The 12216-nt window shown below is 30.5% G+C and overlaps 2 long non-coding RNA genes across 2 annotated transcripts; one reads left to right on the plus strand and one right to left on the minus strand.

Annotated features, from left to right (window-relative positions):
• The first annotated feature begins 465 nt into the window (after positions 1-465).
• On the plus strand, positions 466-1009 carry LOC145329060 (uncharacterized). Its single transcript, XR_013882762.1, has 2 exons — positions 466-596; positions 914-1009. It is a non-coding gene; the product is annotated as an uncharacterized LOC145329060 (long non-coding RNA).
• A 2882-nt stretch (positions 1010-3891) lies between these two features.
• LOC145329061 (uncharacterized) lies at positions 3892-6053 on the minus strand. The gene is made up of 3 exons (XR_013882763.1): positions 5633-6053; positions 4863-4918; positions 3892-4239 (listed from the first exon to the last, which is right to left on the minus strand). It is a non-coding gene; the product is annotated as an uncharacterized LOC145329061 (long non-coding RNA).
• Between the last annotated feature and the right edge of the window lie 6163 nt (positions 6054-12216).

A 12216-nucleotide genomic window follows, 5' to 3' on the forward strand; every position in this document is an offset into this window, starting at 1 on the left:
TAAAAAGTTTATGTTTTAGTAAAAGGTATAGAAAAGGAAAGGGTAAGGGAAGGGTATTGGAAGAGAAGGACATTTTGATAAAAGGTGAATTTAAGGGAAGTCAAGAAGAGATGTGTAAGTCTAAAGGAAAGTGAATTATATGCACTTAGAATTTTTTTTAAAAACTTAACATTACTTAAAGACAGACAGACAAAGACACTTATAGAGCAGCGCCGCTGCCAAAACTATATAGCTGTAATAGATCTATTATTACTTGGATGATGCGCCATATGAATTGTATCCTAATAAATTAATACTGACAGCTAGCTAAACTAACAATACCCCATTCCCTCCTCTCCTACTCAATAATACACCAACTGGTAAATAAATGAGGTCCATATTATGAACCTAAATTGACGACAAATTTTCCCCACGTAAGCTATATCAGTTAGCGCTGTAAATAAGCTAAGTGTGTAAAGTATTAAGTATTATCTGTGAAAATAAACCCTTGCTGATTACAGATCCAATGACTCAAAGAGGTCATTTCAATTTCATTTGCGTCAGCTAGAAACTTTAGAGACATTGGATAACCCTCACATTCTACACGTGTTGGCAAGGTAAATATGTATTTCCAGTTTGACTTTGAAACCGATTAATATCTGCTGGCTCAACCCCGGTTTTTATCCATACTGAAAAATCATGTATTGCATCATATTTCAGACAATTTTTCTCAATATAAAATAAAAATCATAAAATTAATACCAGTTTTGCTAGCCACTCTTAGAAATTGTTGGATTTAATATACACAGAAGGCTGTCTATAATACGATGCGAGAAATAACTATTATTATAATTTAGCTAAAATATACCTATTTTATTATGATAAATAATTTCTTTAAACACCTTTGATCCGATTGTATTTTTTTATATTTCAGGAATAGCTTTCAGTTTTCTTGTTGGAAGTTTTACTCAGATTTTATGTAATATGTACATATGTCAGTTTTTTATAAATAAATTATGTTTTAAGTTCATTTATTGCTTTTGTCATTAATATTGTTTGTAAATACAGTGTGTTTTTTTTATGAGAACTTTTTTGAAAGAAATTTTACCCCACTTATAGTTATCAGAATTTAATGATTAATGGCTTATTTTCTTCGTTTTTTAAAGGGAGTGTGAACGTAAAAATTTCTCATCTGATTATCAAATCTTAACATTTACTAAGCACATTTCACTACACTGATGAACCAAAAATGTCCTATTCACAAAAATATCCAGAAATAATGCCTTGATTTTATGGTATTTTGAGAGGGAAAATGGAAAAAACAGGGAAAATCTGAACGTTTTTGTTTCTTATAATGTTTGTAGGGATATTTAACTTGTCATATATAGTTGAAACAATTTACTTACTGTTAAGGATTTATTTTATGCTATAAAATTGCCAATTTGTTTTTTTATAAATTTAATGCACATTTTATATAATACTGAAAATTTCTTCCTTTCCCCGTACCTTATAAAAATCGTCGGAAAAAGCCGTTTTTTAAGCAAACAAAAGCGCGTTTTGCTCTATCTGTGAGATATTATGAATGAGATAATGTTAAGATTTGATATTAAGATGAGAAAAATTTACGTTCACAGTCCCTTTAAGGGAAATTATGAAACAACCAAAAAAAATTACAGTTTTTGTTGAAAAAGTACAGTAAAGTTAAAAATTAAAAACTTAGGTGTCAACATCTAAAAATGGTTTTAGCGCATTTTTCACAGTGCGATCTTTTGCCAAAAAACGGGACATTTAGAGTAGACAAAAGTAAACTTCAATAAATAAGCTTGTATTTGAAGAAATGATGTAATTTCGTTTGCTTTAACTCGAAATTAACTTAAATTTTGCCTCTGTTAACTTCTAATGTGCATTTGGTAAGTACGTCTTGCTGTTTTGGACGAGCGAAGCTACCCTATTTTTAAAAAATCTATAAAACTTCATAACTTTAGTTAGGATAGGAATATTTTAACAAAATCAACGTCTATGTAAATATTTTTCAATGCAAACAATGTTTGTGAACAAGAATATAGCGTCAGGTGCACCCAGTTCGAGTCCCGGCATTTTTAGGTAGGTCCAGTATAAGTAAAATTGGACACTTATAAGGCATGTTTTCAAATATTTTTTTTCTACAGATATAAACAACAATAACATAATTTTCAAAACACTTTTGATTTTGTGTTGATACCTTTATTCTAAGTCTAGCTATCTTCATTTAAAGTTTGTATAAGAATATAAACATAATTACTTAAATTATATTCTCTCTCAAACATATATTTCTCTCTCTCTCTCTGATGCGTATTTAATGTTTTTGCAATATTATAATTAATCCCCAATTTGAATTTCTGCTGGACCAAAACCAGTTAGAACTACAAATTTTTTTAGAACACATGAAATTTAGCAAATTTAATTGCTAAAATAAAAGTATTTGTAAGTCATCTTTATTTAACAACTCCTTTATCCCTTAAATGTCCATTAAAACCGCGAGAACGGCAAAAATCGTTAAAAATCTCGCCAACGGCGGCAAATAACGGCGTAACGGTTGGCCGGAGGCAAATAATGCAGAAGTAAAGAAAGATCCGCCTCAAAAAGTTTGAAAACATTGCAGAGATGACTTTGGGCTCTAAAATGACTCCTTCCCCCTCTAACGGGGGAAAATTTGAAATTAACAAGAACGAAATTGTTCAAACCATGCAATGTAAAATGCTCAATTACTCAAAAACGGACAAGAGGCACCAGGTTGTTAAAACTGTTTTATACACAATACATGTTGTATATTGATATTATTATTGCAAAACCCGTGGCCTCTTGTCCGTTTTTGGGTAAAATGGAGAAAACTGATATTTTGGGGTTAAAAATCTTAATATTTTTGGTGAAATTTTCTCACAAAATGTCAATTTACACCACCAAAAAAATATTTTTTTAAATTTTTTCTTTAATTAGACATTGGTACAGGTATCTGAAAAGTACCTCAATAAATTTTTTTTTTCATAAGATGAACATAAATGTATTTTTTGTTGCTTTTAAAAGATTGTGTAAAAAAATCTGGAAAATCATCAAAACTGAAAAGAAATTTTTCACTACCTTTTTTAAAAATGGCATAAACCCGCCAAAAATTAATATTTTTTAAAAATTTCTTTTCTAGCTGTCTACTTACAGCCATTATTAGGTCCTAGGATAGATAAAAGTCGATTTTAGATTTTTTGGATGTCCCGATTTTTTTCAAAAGATCCCACTGTGTTTTTCTTATGTTCAAATATTCTACCTTTTGCAAGAATGGCTGCAAAACGCTTCAAAGTTGAGATATAGAGCTATAAATTTATACAGATACTATTGGGGACATGTACTAAAATAGGTCAAAGTTTGAAGGCCATATCTTAATCAGGGAGAAAGTACTGGCCCCCCAAAGTCGACTACTGAAAATCCAATTTTGAGCATAAGAAAAATGCGCTAAAACCATTTTTAGATGTTGTCACCTAAGTTTTTAATTTTCAACTTTACTGTACTTTTTCAACAAAAACTGTAATTTTTTTTGGTTGTTTCATAATTTCCCTTAAAAAACGAAGAAAATAAGCCATTAATCATTAAATTCTGATAACTATAAGTGGGGTAAAATTGCTTTCAAAAAGTTCTCATAAAAAAAACACACTGTACAAGGTTAAATAGAAGTGCATCTTTTTTTATGGCGCCTTGGCTAAAAGAAGATAGTCATAAAAGTCACTTTAGTTGAATTTGACAGCTTTCAGTTATGATAAATTTCAATATTTTACACTTGCACCTAAAACCATCCAAAACCATTTGCTATGAAATTGGCTACAGTTGTCATTTTTTTCAAATTTTGATTGGCGAACTTTGGAAATAAAACAATAAAGAAGTTTGATTAAAAATTTATTTAACAAAAATATATCTTTACTCTCTTCATGTTATGAACAAGACAAGATATTTTAACTATTAATTATAGTGAAGATATTATTTTAGCAGTACCTAAAACTCTCTTAACAATAAGAGAGTTTAGACTCAAAAAGGAAATTTTTTTTTGGCAATTTTAATGTTGGGATTAAAGTTAAATTTACAAAAAATTTCAGTTTAGAATAAATTAAGCACAGAATGGAAGGAAGGATAGAACAACACAGACACAGTCCCAGCAGTCAGTGGCTCCAATTATCTGCTCCATGCAACCAAAGATCTCCTCAGAGGTCTCCCAGCTCTGACAGCTGTCCCAGGCGGCTGAAAAATATTAAACTGTGTTAAAGGGACCGTTTAATGCAATTTATACCACAAAATTGTAAATGAATTATAACAATACTAGCGGCTACATCCCTGGAGGCCTCTAGGGGCCATTGAGGGCAGTCGAACCCCTCCCCTACTTTAAATTGTTTTAAAAGGATTTTTTTTTTTGGGGGGGGGGACCTTTGAGAAGCTACACTGTAAAGAAGAACCATTTCGGTTCAGCGGTTAAGAGATCCTTCGGTACAGACAGACACAGATGCTATTACTTTTATAGAAGGATTAAAACATTATTGAATCATACATCAAAAAATAACATTTCAATTAGGAACAACTAAAAATGGACTGCTGATTTTGTAAGGAAAAGGATAATTTTCATTTTCAAGAAATAATATTGGTATTACTACTCTTAAGGTTAAGAGGTTAAGTTTTAAAAATGGGACATCAATATTGATAAAATTAAATTTCAATTTTGTTTTTTTCAGAAAATGAACATTACACAAAGATAATGGATTCAAAGGGATTTTAATGGGGTGAGATAAAAAAACAGCATATAAACTTTTAATAAAACTGTGTAAATACATGATTAAAAATCAATTGAAATTATAAAATTTAAAACTCACTTCCAATTTCAGTTACACACTTGCTGGCAATTTCGAAGCTGCACTCAGCAGTCTTCCTAAAATTATATATAATTAGTAATTTAAAAGATTTTTTTAGGGCTCGGCTGCATCGCCTGTAAGCCTCAGAGAAATCAACCTTTTTTTATCTTAAAAAACAGCAGGAAGTCTATAAAAGATCCAAACCCCTTTCCGCTCTATATTTTTACTCTAATAACTGAATGAAGAGCAGTATTACAACAGAAGGACAGACACATCAAACATAGTAGGTAGTTTGGCTTCAAATAAATGGAATAGTTATTTATAGCATAGTATTTTAGACACGTTTCCCCGTATATGAAAATATAAAATTATAAGATTAAAATAAGTTTTGGTAGCCCTGAGTGGCCGAAGTTCCGGGCAAACAAAAATTGTATTGTTATTATAATTTGTATTTTAAGATTCGTGGAAAATTGTCCGAATACGATGCCATACAGGATTTTTCAGTATGAGTGAGAACCAGTTCTAATCCAACGGATATTAATCAGTTTTAAAGCCATACTGAACATGTAGTTACATCTCCTTAGTGGCCATGGCGCTGGAGATGATGGCCAGGAGAACAACATTCTACTCTTTCTATTAATGTCGCGCATCTGACATAGCAGCAGTAGAAACCATTTTTAACGTCTTTATTTGTGATGCGGTGTTGAGCCAATTTTCAAACTCATCACCTCCATGACGAAGAGTTGATGCGCTACATGTCACGCCGATCGTGAGTTTGTAAATGTACTTACATCTCCTTGGTGGCCATGGCGCTGGAGATGAAGGCCAGGAGAACAACGGTCAGGATCATCTTCATCATGGTGCTGTGGAGGATCAGTTATCTACAGAATATATAAATCATTATCCAGTATGACTTCGAAACCGATTATTATCCGTTTGAATAGAACCGGTTCTGAGCCATTCTAAAATATCATGTATAGCATCGAATTATAGACAATTTATCACGAATATTAAAGAAAGATCATACAATTAAAACCAGCATTGTTAGCCAGGACCTTCGGCCGCTCGGGGCTAACAAACCTGGTGTTATTCTTACATTGTTTTATTTTGATATCCGCAGATAGCAAATGCTGTAAAAATCTTTTTTTAATTGATAATGAAATTAAATAAAATTATTAATACTTTACCTGATTAATAAAAAAGAGTTCTAGAACTGAAGCTTAAACAAACATCAAGTCTATTTATACTTAGCTTTTATCTTTTCATTGCAATTAAGTACATCTCTACTTTAATAACAATACTTTCTAACTTAATTATAAGTATTTTCAAAGTTTTTTTTTATATTTACAAAAAAAAATGTTTTACTGGATACGTTTTATGTACCGCTACTCTAAGAGAAAAAAAGCTTTTTATGCTCGAAATAGACCTATTTTAATAGTATTTTCTCATGCCAAGCGTTCCCTGTGTATTATATTGGTTCTTGGCCATTATACTATAGCATTGCCTTTTTATGTCAAATATTGTATATTTGTTAAGCCGTTTGGCAACTAGTAGCCTTTTATTAAATTTTTTAAAGGTCTTATTTTACTCTTTAACTCTGAACTCTTGAAGTTAGATTTTAAACTTAGTTTTAGAATAGCTTTAATTTTATATTAATTGAAAACAAATGCATTTTTTATTTTGCAAATAGTGATGTAATAATTTTAGTACGTCTTCGAAACCAAATAGTATCTGCTGGATTAGAACCTGTTCTTCGCAATACTAAAAAATCATGTATGTATAGCATCACATCACAAACAATTTTCCCCATTGGGAAACTGGTTTTAATCTTAATTTTTTCATTTTGTTATCCGTCAGTTATCCGTGGAAAGCTAACTATAATAAGATGCGATGAATAAATATTAGATCCCTGCATTAAAAATTATAGTCGACCAATGCAATGGATGATACATTTCTGAAATTTAAATTTAAACACTATTTACTGCTTTTTAAAAAGCACTAGCCTGTATGCCCCTAGAGGGCTCTATCTATAATTTTAGTTTCAAAAGGGAAAAGTAATTTATCTTTTTAGGAGTTTTTTTTCTAGAGAGAGGTGGTGGAACCCTCCCAAAAAATAGTCCTCCCCAGGACCTTTGAGAAACTACATTGTAAAGGAGAATCATATCGGTTTAGCAGTTAGTGAGTTCCTTTAATACACACATCCTGTTACTTTTATATAAGGATTAATTTTGTAAGATGTCTGCTTGTTACAACATATCTCTAAAATATCTGAAGAATCATATCTTTACTTTACAGGAAGGCTTTGTTTGGGTTTAATTTTATTTTAGAAGAACTAAGTTAGTTCTACTAAGGAAAATTTTATTGGAAAACATTCCCGTCTCCAAAAAATAGCCTTATTTTTTTTAAAAACCCAATGTAAGAGCAAAAATAAATTATACTGGGAAAAAATAGTTGCATATAAAACAGAAAAAATAATTGCGTTGTTTCTTGCGTAAATTATATTAAAACTTTACTTTTGCTTACATCAATTAGCATGAATTTTTATTTTGAAGATAAGATAAAATATACATGCACCTATGTAAACAATAGAATATCATTTGAATTAAATGTTTGTTTTTTACTTATTTAGATAACTTTTGTTAAATGCAAATAATAGTTATTTCTCACATCGTATTATAAACTGCTTTCCGCGGATATAGAATGTACAATTATCCATCGCATTCGAATGAATACGAGAAAAACTATCAATTAAATTATATTAATAACATTATTGATCATTTTAACGTCTGTTTTATTTGTATTTCTATATTTGTTAGTATTCGTTTTTCCGAAATAAAAGAGCTTTATGGGAAGCTTCGCTTTTATGGAGATGTGTCCTACTTATTTTATCTTATTTTTATTTTAAATATTTAAAGTTGTAAAGGCAATTTTATGCTTAAAAAATAAATTTAATCTCTCAACTAAACAAGAACGATTATATTCATACTATCGTTTCTGTTAGGATATTGATTTTCTGAAAATAGAAATACCCTGTTTATTTTAAGAAATTAAAAAAAAATAATAGTTATTTATCGCATCGTATTATAGACAGCTTCTCGCGGATAAGTTTTGTTAGTCCCGAGTGGCCGAAGGCTCGATCTAACAAAACTGGTATTAATTTTATGACTTTCATCACAATATTCATGAAAAAAATTGTAATACGATGCTATAAACATGATTTTTCAGTATGGCTGAGGATCGGTTCTAATCCAGCGGTTATTAATCGGTTTCGAATCCATACTGGAAAAAAACATTAGAATTTTTATAATTACAAGAGATTATTATTACAAACCGACTGCTTATTTTACCGACAAACTTACATATTAAACATTTATAGAGTATCTTTTCTACTTCCAAAAATCCTTAAAACTTTTGTTTAAAATGAGAATATGTCAATGGATAGATTTTAAATCTTTTTCTTGGATGAGTGCACTAAAACATTTTAGAATCTAAAATTCAATTATTTTAATCCTTAGGCTTGAGCGGGGAGAGGGATGGACATTCTGTTAATTTTTTTCATACTCTGTTACTTATAAATAGAAGAATATTATTTCATTATTTTCTTCCTTGTTGTTGTATAAATTCTTACCACTGTTGAAAAGTTTGACCGCCAATTTTCATCTGCTAACCCTTTCCCCCCCCCCCCTTCCATTACAATAAATAATTCAGTTGTACATAAACTTTCAAACAATTAGGTACACCATATTTCAAAGTAAAAAGATTTGGATTTTATTTTGTTTTTAAAAATTCTTTTTTTCAAAGTACTTAATATTTTTAACTTGTTTTTTGTTAAACTTATATTAATTTTAACTAGTATGAAGCTTGTTGTTTTCTTAAGAATTTTTGCAAATATGGTTATTATTTTATAGAATTGAGAAGGCTTGAATAAAGCGAAATATATTTTCTACAAAGAAGTGTGTTCTTCCATGTGTAGTTAGCTCTAGCCGCGCGTTTTTTGAGAAGAATATTAGCTTTGGATAGCTTTTGAGGAGGGGATACACCACGAGATATTATTTTACTATAGTGCATCTCCGGAACAAACCTTGCTTTATAATGTTTATTGTTATATGTTCAAACGTCCTTCAGACAACCAATCCTTTAATTTCACGTCCCTTGTCTTGAAGTCCTAACTGCAAATTGTACTGAGTTGCGACGAAGCCCAATCTGTACCACTTTTGCGCCAATTTTGACGTCATTTTCTCCATGTCTTTTTTAGGGGTTTTCTTTCCAACTTCTCCTCTCATCTCCCTCATTTTATGACGGCACAGGAAGCAAAAGTGGTGCAAAAGTGGTACAGATTGGGCTTCGTCTGAGTTGCGCGTGGCAAGGCATATTCCCTACTAGCGGATGCGCTACGTGTTATGCCACAGTTGTAGGTTAAACAAGAATATTAACATTCATAAGCAGTAAATGCTTTTAAAACTGATAAATCCTAAAATAAATCTTATAATTCAGCCAAGAAAATCCTCCTATCAAAATCTATTTCGTCCTTAGTATCATAAAGTAGACTGACATTGGTCTGTAGAATCCTCACAAATAATTTCAATTGTAAACTCTGTTTCTTGCAAAGCAAAACACATTTTCCTTAGATGACTTGAGAACAAAGTGACTTGTAGAGTAGCCTCGCTAACAAACTTTATCTGTTTTTTCACATAACCTGAACATGATTGAAATTATTTAATATCTTTCCCTGTTTACTGGCTTGTTGTCAGGGATTTAAAAGGATAAGGATATGTCCGATAAAATATTAAACATTCCAATGATGATACACAAATTTACTTCTTTTGTAGATTACCATTAGTGGTTGAAACTTAATGAAATAAACAATCAACATTCAATAAAGTCCCCAAAGTCAACTAATAAGAAAACACGTTATTATTAAACTTTGGGGACTGTGATAAACAGCCCAATGTCCCATCCCCCCCTTCCCTGCTTGTTGATCTTATCATAGCCTAAGGTAAATATAAAAACAAAGTAGCTAGATAAATAAATGAAATCTTAACATGAACATTTTCAAAAAGGTTTCTTCCAAAGATGAGTTACAATGATCTTATTATTACTTTGATCTTAGACCAGATTTCATGTACTTTAAATAAAGTAAAACTTGTAGCTGGCTAAAATAACGATTAAACAAACACCTTTGCCCCATACCCTCCCATCTTATTGAATGAACGAACTGACAAATAAATAAAGTCCATTATAGCAACATAAATTGACGCTAATTTTTCAACTGTCATAATATCCACATAATTTCTACATCTATTTGTGTTTCGTATGTTAGTTTTCTTGATAGCTGGATAATTCTAGGGGGATTTGTTATTTTATTGCAATCATAGACTTATTGCAAGCCATGAACATTTAAAACTTGCTTTGCTTTTATTGGACTTTAATGTCCTAGGTCTTCCATTTCAGGCTATTATTCTACATCTATGGATTGATATTTATAAGAGAACACTTTTTTCATCAGGAAATATGTTTTCTTTTCTTTTTAAAAGCGAAGCTTTTCTATAATTAGGGTCGGTCCGTCCGTCCGTCCATCCGTCACAGAGAGTTAGCTCTTTTCGTTAATTTAAATAGGTTAGAATTGTCCTATTGATTCCAAACTTTGCATGATGATTCCTATAGTAGTTAGGTACAATTAAGAAAGCGTAGCAACTCTATAAACAATGCCAGAATGTCCGTACGTTCATTTTAAACATGTCGATTTTTAACTTTTTTGACAACAAATTTTTGTATGTTAATTAAAATTATCCGATTCTTCTGATTTTTTGAAAACTGATTCCTATTACAACAAGGTACAATGTTATAAGCGAAGCATCTCTATAAACAAGTCCCAAAAATGTAAGTTTGTCCTTAAACAGTATCATCTATTTATGCAGTTTTGCATCAAATTTTCTTAAAATATTGTTTGTACTGATGCATTAATATTCTGCTAATTCAGTTCTGACAATCTACAAGTGTTAATGTCCGTTTGTCCTTCCATTTCAGAGCTTCGCTTTTATGGATGTTGTCATCCTTGTTCAATTTCATTTTACTTAAGTTTTATATAGCATTAAAAAAAGGAAAAAAATGAAGTAAAACAATTATGAGATAAAGAAAATGAAAGAAGGATTTATTTAAAGTAAAAATTAAAACGTAAAAGATAAGAAAATACAATAAGATTAAAAACAACGGATCTTAAAAGAATAAAATGTAGCTGTCTATCATAGATATCAACTGAGAAAGTAGTCCCCAAAAAGTTTAGTCATATAAAATAGAGACTACTAAAATAAGTAGGAAAAATAATTTGCTTTGTTATTAACAAAAGAAAATTGGACAAAAATAAGTTGTAGAGTAGCTGAGCTGCGAATTGTGGTCAATAACCGTCTGTATTTTATCATTCAAGTTAAAACTATTAAAACCACCTGTCTGTCTGTCTTTATCTACCATAACTAATAAACAATTCCCCCAAAAATTGTAATCTCTAAAAAATCCTCCAATAATTGTAGATAACAAGAACGTGCATGCTAAGAGCAGCCTTCAAAAAAGGGAAAAATTACAGTAATTTATGGCAACCGAGCAACTTACATCATTTTTAAGAAATTAAAAACAGGCTTTTAAATTGTTTGATATTATGTTAATAGCAAATTCATTGGAATTATGTTTTGGCAAATTAAAAAGAGAAACTTATATATAAAGAATTTTCTCGTATTCATTCGAATCCGGTGGATAGGAACCGGTTCTCATCCATACGAAAAAACGAAAAAACTATGTCTAGCACCGGATTATATCCAGCTTTCTACGAATATAAAAATGTCCAATCATAAGATTAAAACCAGTTTTTTTAGACCGTGCCTTCGGCACCTCGGGGCTAAAAAACTGGTTTTAGATAGAATTGTAGGATAGATTGACTGGTGAAAAAAATCCCAAAATTGGTCATCATACTTTTTATCCATTAGAGTTAAATTTATAGATTGCTCAGAAAATATACAATATTATAAATATTTATTAATTCAACCTACTTATGACATTACCTAACTTTACAAAAAATATTTTGTTTTCTTGAAATGTGTTATAAATAATAATATTTACAGTATGGCTTCGAAACTGTTCAATATCCGCCCAGCCAGTTATCAGACATACTGAAAAATCATGTATTAGCATCGTATTACAGACAATTTTCCACGATATTTAAATTAAAAATTTAATTTTTAGAGAGAGAGAGAGAGAGAGAAAGAAAGAAAGAAAGAGAGAGAGAGAGAGAGACAGACAGACAGAGGAAAAGACAAAGAATAAAAGAAGAGAGATAGAAACAGAAAAAAAATCAAAAGAAAATTATCATGCATTCGTCTATTGT

The sequence above is a fragment of the Acartia tonsa genome, chromosome 9, assembly GCF_053477335.1.
Source record: "Acartia tonsa isolate MP-2025a chromosome 9, ASM5347733v1, whole genome shotgun sequence".
Lineage (NCBI taxonomy): Eukaryota > Metazoa > Arthropoda > Copepoda > Calanoida > Acartiidae > Acartia > Acartia tonsa.